The sequence below is a fragment of the Tiliqua scincoides genome, chromosome 2 (genome assembly GCF_035046505.1).
Source record: "Tiliqua scincoides isolate rTilSci1 chromosome 2, rTilSci1.hap2, whole genome shotgun sequence".
Lineage (NCBI taxonomy): Eukaryota > Metazoa > Chordata > Lepidosauria > Squamata > Scincidae > Tiliqua > Tiliqua scincoides.
Window position 1 is genome coordinate 264,971,291 of NC_089822.1, and position 18,212 is coordinate 264,989,502.

An 18,212-nucleotide genomic window follows, 5' to 3' on the forward strand; every position below is an offset into this window, starting at 1 on the left:
AAAAGAGTTAGTATTATAATGCTGTTGTACAAATCGATGGTAAGGCCACACCTGGAGTATTGCGTCCAGTTGTGGTCGCTGCATCTCAAAAACAATATAGTGGAAATGGAAAAGGTGCAAAAGAGAGTGACTAAGATGATTCCTGGGCTGGGGCACCTTCCTTATGAGGAAGACAAAAGAAAATATTTCTTTACTCAGCATGTGGTCAATCTGTGGAATTTTTGCCACTGGATGTGGTGATGGCATCTGGCCTGGATGCCTTTAAAATGGAATTGGACAAGTTTCTGGAGGAAAATATCCGTTACGGGGTACAAGCCATGATGTGTATGCGCAACCTCCTGTTTTTAGAAATGGGTTATGTCAGAATGCCAGATGCAAGGGAGGGCACCAGGATGAGGTCTCTTGTTATCTGGTGTGCTTCCTGGGGCATTTGGTGGACCGCTGCGAGATACAGGAAGCTGGACTAGATGGGCCTATGGCCTGATCCAGTGGGGCTGTTCTTATGTTCTTAATTTTTTGCATGCCAGGAGTAGAAAAGCTGTACCTGCCTGAATTCCCCCTTTTACAACAGCCTGGCCCTCATTTGCAGCCAGAGTTCAGGAGTGTAAGAAAATAAGAGAGCCCTACTGGATCAGGCCCAAGGACCATCTAGTCCAGCTTCCTGCATCTCACAGTGGCCCACCAGATGGGCCCACCAGGTCACAAGAGAGCTGCATCCTGGTCAGGGGCAGACTCGGAGGGGAGACCATGGATGTGTTCCCCCCCCCTAAACTTCATGCAGCAGCTGAAGTTTTCCAGCTGCCACGCACAGTTTCCTGTGTGGGGCTTTGCTGGCCACCCCCTGCTTCTCTGCAGGGACTTTCCCTCTTCAACCTGGCACCCCCATTCAGCCCCATACAAATGGGGGGTGTCACTGTTTGTCTTTCCAGCCCTCTACCCTTCCCTACCTGTGCTCTGAGCCTCTCTGTCTGCCCACCTGGGGACTCCTCTCCCCCTCCCTTTTCTTCTTCCCCCCTCTTCAGCCTGGGACCCCCATTCACCCCCATGCGAATGGGGGGTGTTGCTGTTTGTCTTCCCAGCCCCCTGACCTTCTCTGGCTGGGCTCTGAGCCTATCTGTCTCCCCCACCTGGGGGCTTATCCTCCTCCCCTCCCTCTTCTCTAGCACCCACTTCAGCCTGGGACCCCCATTCAGCCCCATGCAATTGAAGGGTGTTGCTGTTTGTCTTTCTAGCCCCCTGCGCTTCCCTGACTGGACTCTGAGCCTGTCTGTCTGCCCCACCTGGGGGCTCCTCTCCCCCTCCCTCTTCATCTCCACTCTCTTCAGCCTGGGACCCCATTCAGCCCCATGCAAATAGGGGTGTTGCTGTTTTTCTAGCCCCCTACCCTTCCCTGGCTGGTCTCTGAGCCTCTCTGTCTGCCCCACCTGGGGGCTCCTCTTCCCCTTCCTCTTCTCTTCCACCCTCTTCAGCATGGGACCCCCATTCAGTCCCATGCAATTGAGGGGGGTTGCTGTTTGTCCTCCCAGCCCCCTGCCCTTCCCTGCCTGGGCTTTGAGCCAGTGCCTGCCCTTCTATGGGCTTCTCTCCCCCCCCTTCCCTTCCTTTCCACCCACTGCAGCCCTAAGACTCTGCTTTACCCCCCAAACAGGGACTCACCAGAGAAGGCAGATGGGGGGGGGGGGAGAGAAGGAAGTAGCTTCCCACTCAGTCTCCCTCCTGCCCTCCCCCCATTTGCCCCTCTAGGAATCTGGAGCTGCTTAACTTAAGCCTGCCAGAGCCATAAGTAACTGTCAAGTCCTGCACATTGGGGCAAAGTATCCAAACTGCACATAGAGGCTTTGGATTCGGAGCTGTCTGTGACAGGAAGTTGAGGGTTCTGCCTGGTGTGCAGAAAGAAAGAAACCAAAATACCAGCGATGGGTTTTAAAAATCTTACATTGCAATACAAGGACGCAAGTCGGCGGGTGCTTAAAAAGCTTGTGTGCCAAGCATCTCTTTCCACAGCTTTTGATACATTCCAAAGGTCCACGCAGTACATTCTTGTTTGTACATAGTTGCTGATTACCAGTAAAGATATCAGCAACTATTTTACTTCCTTCCAGGGGGCAGGATTATAGGATGTCTCTTGTCTTTTCCTTGGTAGACTAAGAATATCTCCATATCTCTGTGGTCCTTCTGAGGCCTCCCAGGAAGGATACCTAAAATCAGTCAATGCCCCCACTGAACTGTCTGATGGGCTAAGCATGTTCCTTCTTTTCTTGCCACACAAAGCTCTTCCCTACATTTTCCACTGTCTACTCACTGTGTGTTGGCTCTTGAGGCAGCAGGAGTCATTCCTTAATTTACTTATTGATCCTTCTCTGCAAGACAAAGGAGGAACAAGAGATTATCCTGCTTCCCAGCCCTTTGCCCTTTTGGTAGTTCCAGCACATACTCAAGTTCATGAAGGGGTCTCTAGAATGTCTCATGACAGAATGCATTTCATTCGGTTTGTTTTATAATATGCTCTCACTTCAAGATCAGGAGAGCAATCTTAGGGTGGAGGAGGACAGGTTGATGAGAGTGTCAAACCAATGTGCGGAGGCAGTGAAGAAGGCCAATTCTATGCTTGGGATCATTAGAAAAGGTATTGAGAGCAAAACGGCTAATATTGTAATGCTATTGTACAAATTGATGGTAAGGCCACACCTGGAGTATTGTGTCCAGTTCTGGTCGCCGTGAGGGAAGGCCCTGGAAGTTACAAGTTGTATGTAGCCATTATGCTGAACCAAAATATTTTAGATGCAAATACATCTCACAAAGAAGACTCATGAGAGAGAGCATTTGGGATATCAGAATTTATATGAATCAAATGTTATGTTATGTTAGAGAGGAATATGTATGTTAGCATGTTCACAAGCACAGTTGCCAAGAAGAGTTTAGATCCATTTTACCCAGAAGCCTTAGAGGAAGGACTACGAGCTGGGAGTCCTCAAGGGAAAGTCTGTTAGGAAGGAAACAAGGATACTTCCTAATTGCTCTTTTATCAGAACAAAAATTAAAGGAGAAGAATAATAAGTAGAGGAAATGGGTAAATAAGTTAGTAAATAAGTTTGGAAATAGAGAATAGGTAAAATCAAATGAACTCTGTGTCACCCTTCAGAGTCAGAGCTAGCCTAACACAGAGAGGTCCCAGATAGATAAACAGAGGTAGTTAATTGCTTAAGCAATAAACCAATTTGACACAATCAAGATAACAGCAATTAGTTGTCAAGCTAACTAGTAAAATTTATAGATTCAAGCTGAAGCTTCAAAGAATCCCCTTGACTAACTGCTTGCTGCTGGAATCCCCCCCCTTCATCTGCAATCCCAAGACAGCATTGAGCAGAGAAAGGAAAAACACACAGAAGAGCATATTGGATTATTTTAAAAGCCAAAAGACATTGTTAAACCAGGATAAAGTTTAAAATAATGTATTTACAGAGAAACAGTGTAACATCTAAGAGTTAGGCTGCAGAAGAAAAGCTTACATTTAGACAAGAGGGAGCCTTCTATGATCTCTAAGACAGAAGCAAGATTATGAACCCTAATGGGGCTGATGAGGGTTAACTGATGAAGTAGTAAACAGAAGCAAACTGCCAGCAGAAGTGTTTTGTTTGGGTAAAAGTTGTAAAAGAATTAGTAGGAGAGATTAGAGGTCAACAGAAGCCACATGAAGTCCACAAGTGAAAATGCAGCTTCTGAACAGTTTGATTCAGACGCTCAAGTACCAAATAGGGACTTTAAAAGCTGTTCTAAAGTCATTTAAAAGGAGAGTAGCACATAGAATGTTACAAAATTTATTGTTAGTAAACTCAGAAGTTAGCAAGTATATTCTTTGCTGAATATTAGTTAAATTAATAAGGGAAAACCAAAGTTAAAAAGATTTAAGTCTGCCTTAGAGTGAGGCTTGCAAAATTAGATGCTGTACAGCTAATGTGGAATATGGAATGTGAAATTCTTATCTAAGCAGGAATAATTCAAATTTGACAACTAACTAAAATGCCCAGACTTTCCTAGGCGCCAGAATAGATAGTGAATTTAAGAATATTTCTAGTAATGAGAATAATTAATCTTGGTAGGCACAGACTCATTAACAGGGAGTCTGTTCAAACTCAAAGTTGACAGAACAGATATGAACTACATATCAAAGTTGGCAGAATCCGATAAGAGAGAGGCCTCTAGCTAGAGATTTCTCTTGAAAATGCAACTTATATCAGAGAAGAGAGATTTTATGGAAATCAGAAATTTCTATAATAACTTCTTGTAGGAAAAAGTTACAAAATAATTAAAATTAGATTAGAAGAGAGGATAAAATACTGAATAAAATAAGTATAAACACGGATTTAAATAAATGAATTATAACCAGATTAGTGTAATTAGGAAAATTAAGATAGAGGCACACTGCCCCCTTTTGAAATAGTATTGACATTACAGAAAGGGGAGGAGTTCTCCAAAATGGTGAATACAGTAACCTGAGATATTTAATGTATGCTCCAGATATGGCAATAGCCAATGAAAATCCCCATATCCGACATCATAGGCTCTAACAAATGTGATTGGAGTTTTCTCGAGACAAAGAACCTACAGGTATAAATGGTCACACCCAGAAGGGAATGTTGCTTTTTTCTCTGGGACACTGAGAGACCACAGCTCTCTGTGTTCCGCATTTTGAACCACCGAGAGAAGCCCATTGCTGGCAATGAATAAAGACTTGGAAATCACCACAATTTCAGTCTGCTGAGTTTGTTTTGAACCCTAAAGACACCGTGCAACAGCCGCATCTCAAAAAAGACATAGTGGAAATGGAAAAGGTGCAAAAGAGAGCGACTAAGACGATTACGGGGCTTGGGCATCTTCCTTATGAGGAAAGGCTATGGCGTTTGGGCCTCTTCAGCCTAGAAAAGAGACACCTGAGGAGGGACATGATTGAGACATACAAAATTATGCCTGGGAAGGATAAAGTGGATAGGGAGATGCTCTTTACACTCTCACACAACACCAGAACCAGGGGACATCCGCTAAAATTGAGTGTTGGGAGAGTTAGAACAGACAAAATAAAATATTTCTTTATTCAGTGTGTGGTCGGTCTGTGGAACTCCGTGTCGCAGGAGGTAGTGATAGCATCTGGCCTAGATGCCTTTAAGAGGAGATTGGACAAGTTTGTGGAGGGAAGGTCCATCATGAGTTACAAGTCATGATAGGTATATGTGCAAGTTCCTGTTTTTCGAGGTAGGCTACCTCAGAGTGCCAGATGCAGGAGAGAGCCCCAGGAGGCAGCTTGTGACTCATTGTCTTGGGTGCTCCCTGAGGCATTTGTTGGGCTGCTGTGAGATACAGGAAGCTTTGACCTGATACAGGAACTACACGAGCCTTTGACCTGATCCAGGAGGACTCTGCTCATGTTCTTATGATCCCCGCATCTCATAAAGGACATACTGGAACTGGAAAAGGTGCAGAAGTGAGTGACCAAAATGATATTTGTTTATAAATATATAATGTCATGTACTAAGTCTGATACACATTTACTCCAAACTAAATGGAATTCTGATTTGGAATGTCCTATTCTGGGTGAGCAATGGGATGTGGTTCTTAAGAATATACAGGCAATATCTAGAGATCTTAAATTACGCCTAATACAGCAAAAAATAGTCTTTAGAATATATTGGACACCACAGAGGCTATTCCTTAAAGGGCTTATCAATGAATCTAGATGTTGGAGATGCTCGAGTTTGAATGCTACACTTACACATGTTGTGGCCATGTCCTGTTGTTGTAAACTTTTGGAAAGAAATAATTAATACTATAAAGCTAGTGCTACAGCAACCTTTAAATTTTACAGATATGTATGTAATTCTTAATTATCTACCCGTTATCTGGAGACTCACACCCGGACAATTGAAATAGACTCTCTGTGCCCTCACGGTAGCAAAAAGACTTCCATTACTTCATTGGAAGGAGAGATGCCCACCTACATCTGCCCAATGGACGAACAATATTTTGCATTTATCAGTATTCGAGCAAATGGCATATCGGCGTCAACTGCGTAGGGATTTCTTTGAGGATCTCTGGAGGCCACTCGTTGATATAATAACATAAGCTGCATAAAGTGTTCGTATGTAGATCAAGTATATGTATAAATATTCCCCCCCCTTTTTTTTTAAGTAACTCATAAGCATGTGTTGATGTATCGATTTCAAGGAGCAGCCATGAGAGATGGCCTCCTGCTTGATTCTCTCAGGCCTCACAGTAGCTTCTCTCAGATTCAACAGTACAGTGGTTCTCACACATTTACCATTGGGACCCACTTTTTAGAATGAGAATCTCTCAGGACCCACTGAAAGTGATGTCCTGACCGGAAGAGACATCATCAAGCAGGAATATTTTTAACTATCCTAGGCTGCAATCCTACCACACTTACCCAGAAGTAAGTCCCATTGACTATCATTGTTAAAAGAATATACATAATAGTTTGTTAAAAGTACAGGTCTGTAACATTTCCCTAAATGCAGTCACATACCAGGGGGGCATCAAGTCTAATATATGAAAAATAAAATATTGAAACGAATGGGGACCCACCTGAAATTGGCTCACAACCCACCTAGTGGGTACTGACCCACAGTTTGAGAAACACTGGTCCAGTAGAATGTACAATAGCGGTCTTTAAAATTTTCTGTGCCACAACCCAAAACAAAAAAGTATGGGACAGGCGACCCCAGCACATCATGGAAGGTTGTCAGTGACAAACTTCTGTGTTGCTGGGCTATCACACCTGCCACAGTTCTGTGCAAGGCAGTACCACTGTAGGACCCAAGCCAGGCGTCTCCAGGTGGAGAGGAATGTGGAGGGTCAGAGTCTTAAAGCACAGTCTTATCTTGCGCTGGAATAGGCAAGCCAGGAGGCTTGCGCTGTATCCAGCACATGATAGGGCTGCAAAGTGGCTCAGCCGAAGGTAAGGGGAAGCTCTTCCCCTTAACCCTGGGTAAACCACTGCAGCCCCTATGGGTCACCTAGGACCCAGAGAGTGGAGAGTGGAGCAGCTTCAAGTTGCTCCGTTCTCCCCAGGAACGGAGGTTGGGATCCAGCATAACTGCGGGGTTCCAGCCCCGCCTCCCACTCCCCACTTGCCTGCCCCCAGGGCCGCTCACCCTCCCCCTGCCCTGGAACGCCTCCCTCCCGCCTCTTCCCTGCCCACCCCAGAGTCTTGCATCAGCAGAGCTCAGCCGATGCAAAGCTCAGTCCCTCCATTGGCGTGGAGGCTGAAGTGAGCCTCCGCGGGCCAGTGTGCTTTATGTCACATTTGCGACCCTCCTGGGCTGGTGCAAGAGACTTGTGCCAGCCCAAGGGTGACTCAGGATTGTGTCCTTAGTAACTCAGATCACACTGGCACTTTCAGTCTACAGTTCACCCAAGTTGAGTGATAAGATCAGAATGGCAGAGGTGTAATTTGCTGACTTGCGCTAATCATAACCTGCATCAACATACCTCACAGGGAGGGGGGAGATTATGGTGAAGGCTCCCCATTCAGCCAATATCCTCTAAGTAGAAGCTTCTGCTGTGTTTTCAATACTACATAAACCAAATTACCTGCCAATTTCTCTTCATCCTGGAAGTCCTGGAAAAATGCACCCTCCCTGTCTTCCAGCTGGGAAACAAAGGCAAGTTTGGGAAATTCCCCTGAGAAGGAAACAAGGAGATGAGTTGCTTCGGTCTACAACATATCAAGGCTTTCCCAAGAGACCTCATCCTATTCTGACCCCCATCTGCGATGACCATGATAAAGACTCTGGCTAGGCCTGACTCCACCTTGCAGGCCAGAAGCCATTTTGAAGCTGCTCTCCAGGTGAGCGTCCAGGTGAGCATTAGGAACAAGGAAGTCCAGGAGCTTCCGTTTATCATTTTGGTATTGAATGCGAATGTATTTATTCTCTGAAATAACAAAATGCCTTTCTATAATGTGTAACTGTTGTGGTTTTTGCTCTATGTTCTCACCCGCCCCACCCCCCACATCTCACTGGCTTAACAACTCCCAGTGAGTCAGTGATGTCTCTTCCCCAGGGTCCAGTGTACTCCTCCATTTCAAGGATCACAGCACTGTGTGAGATTGCAGGGAACATTTCATAGGGCAAGAAAGCCTCAAGGGAAGTACATGTTCCTGCATTCCCCATGTTACTGGCTCAACACCCCAGCCAGCTGGGTGTGTGGTTTCTCAGGGCCAACTTGCCCTATGGTGGATGCTACCACCCCTCTTAACAGCCAGTCCTCCAGCTCAAGGGAAGCTGAAGTCCTAAGGGCTAACTCCCCAGCCTCTGCAATCCCTGTGTCCCCCAAACAGCAAGCCCTAAGGTTCTGGTTTCCTTTGGTTGCTTGACTGAGCAGCCCAGGCCAGATTTCAATGAATCGGTTCCTTTGGTTCTCACACATGTACAGGCCTGTGTGATTTCTTTAAAGAATAGAAATTTGGTTACATGTTACTGATGGCCTATTTTATTGCATTCACACAAAATAGTAAAACAAGAACGCTAAGCTCCTGACTTCTCCCTAACATTCACCTGGACTTACTAATCTCCTCTGGAAGATACGAACTGATGTCCACAATGGAATGACGAGGCGCAGACCTCTCCCACCCTTGCAGCTGTTTTTGTCACACTTTGAAGGTGACTATTGTTCAAAAAGAGACACAGACCAGCTGAAGCTTCTGGAAGATGACCTCACTGCCTGATGCTATGCCGGGCAATCCCGCTCATCCCCTCCCAACTGGAGAATCATAACTGCACCTTGTTGCTTTAAGGCAGTGGTTCCCATCCCATGGTCCACAGACCACAGGTGATCCACGAGACCCTGAGAAGTGGTCCACCAGGTCTCAGAAGAGAAAGATGGCCTTCAATCACTTCCAGTTTCTCATTCAGCAGCTACTCCCCATGGACCACCAGAGAGGATGGAAAACAGACCGCCCACAGCCAGCGCCAGCACTTCCAGCATCTCACCAAGTGAGTGCCCACCCACTGACTGCCAGAGAGGGGAGAGAACAGACCGCCTGCCATTGGCACTGAAGTGTTGCTGCGACTGCTGGCAGTCTGCCATTTCTAGTAGGTCTGTGCGGGAGTGCTTGCTTGGTAAGAGGCTTCCACACAGACCAGCAGGAGGGTGGATATCTTGGTGCCAGCAGAGTTCCAAGCACAGCCGTTTGCCAGGAGGAACGAGAAGGTTGTCACTGTCTCATAACCAGCTACTTTCCCATAGCAGCTTCAAAATGGCTTCAGGTCTACAAGATGGATGCAGACCCACTCAGTGATTTTACCATGTTCGTCACAGTCACATTTCTTTTCTTCAGATCTTACATTTTCAGGCTTGTGTCTGAACTGAGGTCCAAATCCTGTCCAACTTCCCAGTGTTTCCCAGTGTTTCTGTAGCTGCAATGCAGTCTTGAGGAAAGGGAACAGACATTGCAGTGCACACTCCATTGATATGGCTGCATCAGTGCTGGAAAGTTGGATAGGACTGGGCCCTGAGCCATCCAAGTGCCTGAGAACTGCTCTCTCACTGAGTGCTGTGACCTGTGAGGTCACATAAGACCATATGGGCAACATGCATTTCTGATTCATTGGGGGTTATTAACAGCTGGCTTCTCTCCTCCCCCCACTGAAGAAGCCGCTCTAAAAAAAGTGCAAGCTGTATCAGGGGTGAGGGAGTTGAACCAAGAGGCTTCAGAGGGGAGTTAAACCCATTACACTTCTGTCAGAAGCTATTTCGCTGATGCAAGCCTGAAGAGGATGCAGGTCTCTTGTTATCTGGTGTGCCCCCTGGGGCATTTGGTGGGCCGATGTGAGATACAGGAAGCTGGACTAGATGGGCCTATGGCCTGATCCAGTGGGGCTGTTCTTATGTTCCCCCCACATACTTTCTTTCTCTGTTAGAGCCCAATCCTATTCATGTCTACACAGAAGGAAGTTCCATTAGAGTCTATGGGGTTTACTCTCAGGAAGGTGTGGATTGCATGATAGTCTTGGGGTGCGATCCAAAGAAGGTAATGGGCTGGCACAATTCCCTTGCACTGGCACACCTGTGTCTCAAAAGTGCCGTAAAGTACTTTTGCGCCACTGCTCAAGGAAGGTGGCTGACGCAGGACCCGCTTACTCTGGGCAACAGGTGAGTCTGTGCCAGCCACATTAGGCCAATGCGGGGTTCGGGGGGGGGGGCATGGGGAAGGTGGTTGTGAGATGCTTCAGGGTGGGGGGAGGGAAGGCGGTGGGTGGGCAACGATCTGCACCACTTTTTTAGGTGGTGAAAAGCCAAGTAGACACATTGGACCTCTGCGGCGTTACCCAGGGTAAGGGGAAGCAATTCCCCTTACCCTTGGAAGTTCTTTGTGCCATGATGTTCCCGTTTGCTCCATCCAGAAATGCTCAAATGGGGTGAGCCCTACACATCCTGATTCACTTTCTTTGCTTCTTCATTCTGCCACTTTCTCCCCATTTCTTCCCCTCTGTGCCTGTCTGGTCATCTCCCTCCCCACTTTTAAATCTCCTGGCTAAAAATGCTCCTTCAAAGCTTTCCTGGCCTTTCCAACCAAGACCTGCCTTCCCTATTCTCTTTTCTGTCTCCATTCAGTCCTCCTGCTGCTTGCTATCCTTCCACACAGCTGACTCCCAAAGATGGAGATTCAGCAGCATGCAAGCCAGGTGCTGTGGCCATTCCAGGTGAGGTCCTGTAATTAGGACCATCAGAGCTGATGTGGGGGGAAACCCTGAATTGCAGATGCAGGGGGTGGAAGCTGGACAGATGCAGCAGAGATGTCTTGGCAGGGCTGTTTTCCAGAACAGACACATTGGTCCTAAGTGGAGTGAGACACCACCACACTAACTGCTGAGACACACACCTTGAAAGATCTCCCTGTTCTCCTCCGTTCCTTGTTGGGAAGAGATCTGCTCTCTAATGACCTCTGTGCTTCTTTTGGATCAGGAAGGAAGAATCCTTTGGAGCTTCAAATTCCACCTCTCTTTCTCATGATTTGTGTCCCAGCTGTGTCTGTTGAAACCAAGAGCAAAAAATGTACAGTGGTTAACACAATAAACAGTCCCAGGGCTAAAATATTGTCCTCCAGTGTCCCTCCTACACCTCCCCCCCGTTTCCCGCGTGGGTTTCAGTGCTGAATGGCCCCTTCTGGCCCTCTCTGATCCAGCTTTTAAACTATCCCTGTCAAAACCCCCTCCAACCACACCAGCTGCTTCAGAGCAGACCCAAAGCTTAGCATGCAGTGGGGAGGTGCTGCAGTTGGTGATCTTCTCAGCCCCCTCCCCTCTCCCTCCACAGGCTGGGCTTCCAATCTGGGCATCTCTACCCATCTGGGGGCTTCTCCTGCCCACCCACCCCCCACTGGGACTCCCCCTTCACCACCACTGCATTTGGACTCAGCAGAGGGGCTGAGGTGGTCCGTCCATGTCTGCTGAGTCCACATGTCTGCTGCAGTGGGGAAGGCAAAGGAAGGGGCTATAGAAATCCCCACTAGAGAAACAAAACACTTTAAGGGCAGACCCAAAGCTTAGCTGGCAAGGGGGCGGGATTGTCACTTTTCCACTTCACAGACCTCCTCCCCATCCTTTTCCTTCCCTGGCTGCCCTTCAGCCTGGGTGTTTCTGCCCCTCTGGGAGTTCCTCTCCCACCCCTCCTCTTCCCTTCCACCCACCACTGACTAGGGACCCCCTTCATCCCCAACTGCTTTTGAACTCGCCAGACAGGCTGAGGTGCTGAGTCCCAAAGCTTGGAGAGGGGATTGTCTCTCTGGGAGAGGAGATTGTCTCAATCCCTTTTCCCAGCCCACTCCCATGTTCCTTCCCTGGCTGTCTTTGGGCCTGGGTGTCTCTGCCCCTCTGGGGGCTCTTCTCCTCCCCTCCTTCTTCCACCCACTTCAGCCTGGGACCCCATGCAAATGGGGGGATCACTCCCACCCCTCCTCTCACTCTTTCCTTCCACCCCCACCGCCCAGGGACCCCCCAGCTGCCTGGGAACTCACCAGAGGGACTGCTGAGCTCCAACACGTAGGAAGGTAGGCGGGTGGAGGAGGCAGAGGAAGAGCCAGAGCAAGGAGGGGCTTCCCCACTCACACCCCCCACCCCCAGGAACCCAGAGTCGCTCCTGTTAGGTTCTTTGAGGCGCATCCCAGTCTGGAGACTGGGGGGAGGTGCACCATCTCTGGGCACCACTCCTGCTCCTCCCATGGAGATGCTGGGAGGGTCCTTTGGGGCTGCAGGCTCCAGCCCTCCTTCCCGGGATGCGCAGGGCCGCCTTCACCTAGGCTGCAGAGGTTCTATCCAGCCTGCAGGATTGGCCTTCTTCTGGATGGATCTGATCCAAGGACACGCCACCTTTCCAGGGCAGAGCAAACCCCAGGCGGCCTGCAAGCTCCAGGAGCAGCTGCCCCAAAGCTGGGCATGCAAAGGGGGCAGGACTGCCACTGGTGGTCCTGCCTGCCCCCCTGGCTGTCTCCGAGCCTGGCCCTCTCTGCCCACCTGGGGATCCTCCCCTCCCTCCCTCCTCTCCTCCATCCCCCATTCCAGGTGGAAGCCCTTCCTTCCCCCAGGCAGGCGGGCAGTGCAAGGAGCCTTGGACTGGGTCTCTGGAAGGAGCCACACCGCAGCCCTGCCCACCCCAATTGCCACCCCCTCCCCTGCTGGCCATCACCCAGAGGTGGGTCCAGCTGGGCCTGGCCTTTGCCCCCAAACATGACCCACACACAGACCCCCCTGAACTGGCTTCTGAGCAGCCACTGCATCAGGGGGAGGCTTTGCACGCACAAAAGTTCTTGCACGGCATGGAATTCACGTGTGGAACAGGCTGCCACTTGATGGCTCAGGTGACTGGAGGCTGGAATGGGACTGGATGAAGTGCTAGATCAGTGGCATCTACTACCCCTCCTCTTCCCTTCCACCCACCACTGACCAGGGACCCCCCTTCATCCCCAACTGCTTCTGAACTCACCAGACAGGCTGAGGGGCTGAGTCCCAAAGCTTGGCATGCAACTGGGAGAGGGGATTGTCTCAATCCCTTTTCCTAGCCCCCTCCCCTGTTCCTTCCCTGGCTGTCTTTGGGCCTGGGTGTCTCTGCCCCTCTGGGGGCTCTTCTCCTCCCCTCCTTCTTCCACCCACTTCAGCCTGGGACCCCATGCAAATGGGGGGATCACTGTTCGTCTGCCTAGCCCGCTTCCCTGTTCCTTCCCTGGCTGTCTCTGCCCCACTGGGGCTCCTCTCCCACCCCTCCTCTCGCTCTTTCCTCCCACCCCCACCGCCCAGGGACCCCCCAGCTGCCTCGGAACTCACCAGAGGGACTGCTGAGCTCCAACATGTAGGAAGGTAGGCGGGTGGAGGAGGCAGAGGAAGAGCCAGAGCAGGGAGGGGCTTCCCCACTCACACCCCCCACCCCCAGGAACCCAGAGTCGCTCCTGTTAGGTTCTTTGAAGCGCATCCCAGTCTGGAGATGTGGAACAGGCTGCCACTTGATGGCTCAGGTGACTGGAGGCTGGAATGGGACTGGATGAAGTGCTAGATCAGTGGCATCTACTACCCCTCCTCTTCCCTTCCACCCACCACTGACCAGGGACCCCCCTTCATCCCCAACTGCTTCTGAACTCACCAGACAGGCTGAGGTGCTGAGTCCCAAAGCTTGGAGAGGGGATTGTCTCTCTGGGAGAGGGGATTGTCTCTGGAAGAGGGGATTGTCTCAATCCCTTTTCCCAGCCCACTCCCATGTTCCTTCCCTGGCTGTCTTTGGGCCTGGGTGTCTCTGCCCCTCTGGGGGCTCCTCTCCTCCCCTCCCTCTGCCACCCACTTCAGCCTGGGACCCCATGCAAATGGGGGGATCACTGTTCGTCTGCCCAGCCCCCTCCACTGGCTCTGGGTGTCTCTGCCCCCCTGAGGGCTCCTCTCCCACCCCTCCTCTCGCTCTTTCCTTCCACCCCCACCGTCCAGGCACCCCCCAGCTGCCTGGGAACTCACCAGAGGGACTGCTGAGCTCCAACACATAGGCGGGTAGGCGGGTGGAGGAGGCAGAGGAAGGACCAGAGCAGGGAGGGGCTTCCCCACTCACACCCCCCACCCCCAGGAACCCAGAGTCGCTCCTGTTAGGTTCTTTGAGGCGCATCCCAGTCTGGAGACTGGGGGGAGGTGCACCATCTCTGGGCACCACTCCTGCTCCTCCCATGGAGATGCTGGGAGGGTCCTTTGGGGCTGCAGGCTCCAGCCCTCCTTCCCGGGATGCGCAGGGCCGCCTTCGCCTAGGCTGCAGAGGATCTATCCAGCCTGCAGGATTGGCCTTCTTCTGGATGGATCTGATCCAAGGACACGCCACCTTTCCAGGGCAGAGCAAACCCCAGGCGGCCTGCAAGCTCCAGGAGCAGCTGCCCCAAAGCTGGGCATGCAAAGGGGGCAGGACTTCTTATGCTTCTTATGTTCTTATGACTGCCACTGGTGGTCCTGCCTGCCCCCCTGGCTGTCTCCGAGCCTGGCCCTCTCTGCCCACCTGGGGATCCTCCCCTCCCTCTTCTCCTCCATCCCCCATTCCAGGTGGAAGCCCTTCCTTCCCCCAGGCAGGCGGGCAGTGCAAGGAGCCTTGGACTGGGTCTCTGGAGGGAGCCACTCCTCAGCCCTGCCCGCCTCAATTGCCACCCCCTCCCCTGCTGGCCATCACCCAGATGTGGGTGCAGCTGGGCCTGGCCTTTGCTCCCAAACATGACCCACACACAGACCCCCCTGAACTGGCTTCCGAGCAGCCCCTGCATCAGGGGGAGGCTTTGCACGCACAAAAGTCCTTGCACGGCATGGAATTCACGTGTGGAACAGGCTGCCACTTGATGGCTCAGGTGACTGGAGGCTGGAATGGGACTGGATGAAGTGCTAGATCAGTGGCATCTACTACCCCTCCTCTTCCCTTCCACCCACCACTGACCAGGGACCCCCCTTCATCCCCAACTGCTTCTGAACTCACCAGACAGGCTGAGGGGCTGAGTCCCAAAGCTTGGCATGCAACTGGAAGAGGCGATTGTCTCAATCCCTTTTCCCAGCCCCCTCCCCTGTTCCTTCCCTGGCTGTCTTTGGGCCTGGGTGTCTCTGCCCCTCTGGGGGCTCCTCTCCTCCCCTCCCTCTGCCACCCACTTCAGCCTGGGACCCCATGCAAATGGGGGGATCACTGTTCGTCTGCCCAGCCCCCCCCACTGGCTCTGTGTGTCTCTGCCCCCCTGGGGGCTCCTCTCCCACCCCTCCTCTCGCTCTTTCCTCCCACCCCCACCGCTCAGGCACCCCCCAGCTGCCTGGGAACTCACCAGAGGGCCTGCTGAGCTCGAACACGTAGGCGGGTAGGCGGGTGGAGGGGGCAGAGGAAGGGCCAGAGCCGAGAGGGGCTTCCCCACTCACACCCCCCACCCCCAGGAACCCAGAGTCGCTCCTGTTAGGTTCTTTGAAGCGCATCCCAGTCTGGAGACTGGGGGGAGGCGCACCACCTCTGGGCACCACTCCTGCTCCTCCCATGGAGATGCTGGGAGGGTCCTTTGGGGCTGCAGGCTCCAGCCCTCCTTCCCGGGATGCGCAGGGCCACCTTCGCCTAGGCTGCAGAGGATCTATCCAGCCTGCAGGATTGGCCTTCTTCTGGATGGATCTGATCCAAGGACACGCCACCTTTCCAGGGCAGAGCAAACCCCAGGCGGCCTGCAAGCTCCAGGAGCAGCTGCCCCAAAGCTGGGCATGCAAAGGGGGCAGGACTGCCACTGGTGGTCCTGCCTGCCCCCCTGGCTGTCTCCGAGCCTGGCCCTCTCTGCCCACCTGGGGATCCTCCCCTCCCTCCCTCCTCTCCTCCATCCCCCATTCCAGGTGGAAGCCCTTCCTTCCCCCAGGCAGGCGGGCAGTGCAAGGAGCCTTGGACTGGGTCTCTGGAGGGAGCCACTCCGCAGCCCTGCCCGCCCCAATTGCCACCCCCTCCCCTGCTGGCCATCACCCAGATGTGGGTGCAGCTGGGCCTGGCCTTTGCTCCCAAACATGACCCACACACAGACCCCCCTGAACTGGCTTCCGAGCAGCCCCTGCATCAGGGGGAGGCTTTGCACGCACAAAAGTCCTTGCACGGCATGGAATTCACGTGTGGAACAGGCTGCCACTTGATGGCTCAGGTGACTGGAGGCTGGAATGGGACTGGATGAAGTGCTAGATCAGTGGCATCTACTACCCCTCCTCTTCCCTTCCACCCACCACTGACCAGGGACCCCCCTTCATCCCCAACTGCTTCTGAACTCACCAGACAGGCTGAGGGGCTGAGTCCCAAAGCTTGGCATGCAACTGGGAGAGGGGATTGTCTCAATCCCTTTTCCCAGCCCCCTCCCCTGTTCCTTCCCTGGCTGTCTTTGGGCCTGGGTGTCTCTGCCCCTCTGGGGGCTCTTCTCCTCCCCTCCTTCTTCCACCCACTTCAGCCTGGGACCCCATGCAAATGGGGGGATCACTGTTCGTCTGCCTAGCCCGCTTCCCTGTTCCTTCCCTGGCTGTCTCTGCCCCACTGGGGCTCCTCTCCCACCCCTCCTCTCACTCTTTCCTTCCACCCCCACCGCCCAGGGACCCCCCAGCAGCCTCGGAACTCACCAGAGGGACTGCTGAGCTCCAACATGTAGGAAGGTAGGCAGGTGGAGGAGGCAGAGGAAGAGCCAGAGCAGGGAGGGGCTTCCCCACTCACACCCCCCACCCCCAGGAACCCAGAGTCGCTCCTGTTAGGTTCTTTGAAGCGCATCCCAGTCTGGAGACTGGGGGGAGGCGCACCACCTCTGGGCACCACTCCTGCTCCTCCCATGGAGATGCTGGGAGGGTCCTTTGGGGCTGCAGGCTCCAGCCCTCCTTCCGGGGATGCGCAGGGCTGCCTTCGCCTGGGCTGCAGAGGTTCTATCCAGCCTGCAGGATTGGCCTTCTTCTGGATGGATCTGATCCAAGGACACGCCACCTTTCCAGGGCAGAGCAAACCCCAGGCAGCCTGCAAGCTCCAGGAGCAGCTGCCCCAAAGCTGGGCATGCAAAGGGGGCAGGACTGCCACTGGTGGTCCTGCCTGCCCCCCTGGCTGTCTCTGAGCCTGGCCCTCTCTGCCCACCTGGGGATCCTCCCCTCCCTCCCTCCTCTCCTCCATCCCCCATTCCAGGTGGAAGCCCTTCCTTCCCCCAGGCAGGCGGGCAGTGCAAGGAGCCTTGGACTGGGTCTCTGGAGGGAGCCACTCCGCAGCCCTGCCCGCCCCAATTGCCACCCCCTCCCCTGCTGGCCATCACCCAGATGTGGGTGCAGCTGGGCCTGGCCTTTGCTCCCAAACATGACCCATACACAGACCCCCCTGAACTGGCTTCCGAGCAGCCCCTGCATCAGGGGGAGGCTTTGCACGCACAAAAGTCCTTGCACGGCATGGAATTCACGTGTGGAACAGGCTGCCACTTGATGGCTCAGGTGACTGGAGGCTGGAATGGGACTGGATGAAGTGCTAGATCAGTGGCATCTACTACCCCTCCTCTTCCCTTCCACCCACCACTGACCAGGGACCCCCCTTCATCCCCAACTGCTTTGGAACTCACCAGACAGGCTGAGGGGCTGAGTCCCAAAGCTTGGCATGCAACTGGGAGAGGGGATTGTCTCAATCCCTTTTCCCAGCCCCCTCCCCTGTTCCTTCCCTGGCTGTCTTTGGGCCTGGGTGTCTCTGCCCCTCTGGGGGCTCCTCTCCTCCCCTCCCTCTGCCACCCACTTCAGCCTGGGACCCCATGCAAATGGGGGGATCACTGTTCGTCTGCCCAGCCCCCCCCCCACTGGCTCTGTGTGTCTCTGCCCCCCTGGGGGCTCCTCTCCCACCCCTCCTCTCGCTCTTTCCTCCCACCCCCACCGCTCAGGCACCCCCCAGCTGCCTGGGAACACACCAGAGGGCCTGCTGAGCTCGAACACGTAGGCGGGTAGGCGGGTGGAGGGGGCAGAGGAAGGGCCAGAGCCGAGAGGGGCTTCCCCACTCATACCCCCCACCTCCAGGAACCCAGAGTCGCTCCTGTTAGGTTCTTTGAAGCGCATCCCAGTCTGGAGACTGGGGGGAGGTGCACCACCTCTGGGCACCACTCCTGCTCCTCCCATGGAGATGCTGGGAGGGTCCTTTGGGGCTGCAGGCTCCAGCCCTCCTTCCCGGGATGCGCAGGGCCGCCTTCG

The 18,212-nt window shown here is 52.9% G+C and overlaps 1 protein-coding gene and 1 long non-coding RNA gene across 2 annotated transcripts in view; both read right to left on the reverse strand.

The window, feature by feature from the left end:
- The window catches only part of LOC136640310 (zinc finger protein 850-like), a 196,950-nt gene that overhangs the window by 122,908 nt on the left and 55,830 nt on the right, over nt 1-18,212 (reverse strand). The window lies entirely within an intron of this gene.
- Nucleotides 1,968-11,025, reverse strand: LOC136640547 (uncharacterized). The gene is made up of 3 exons (XR_010793805.1): nt 10,898-11,025; nt 7,606-7,695; nt 1,968-2,360 (listed from the first exon to the last, which is right to left on the reverse strand). It is a non-coding gene; the product is annotated as an uncharacterized lncRNA (long non-coding RNA).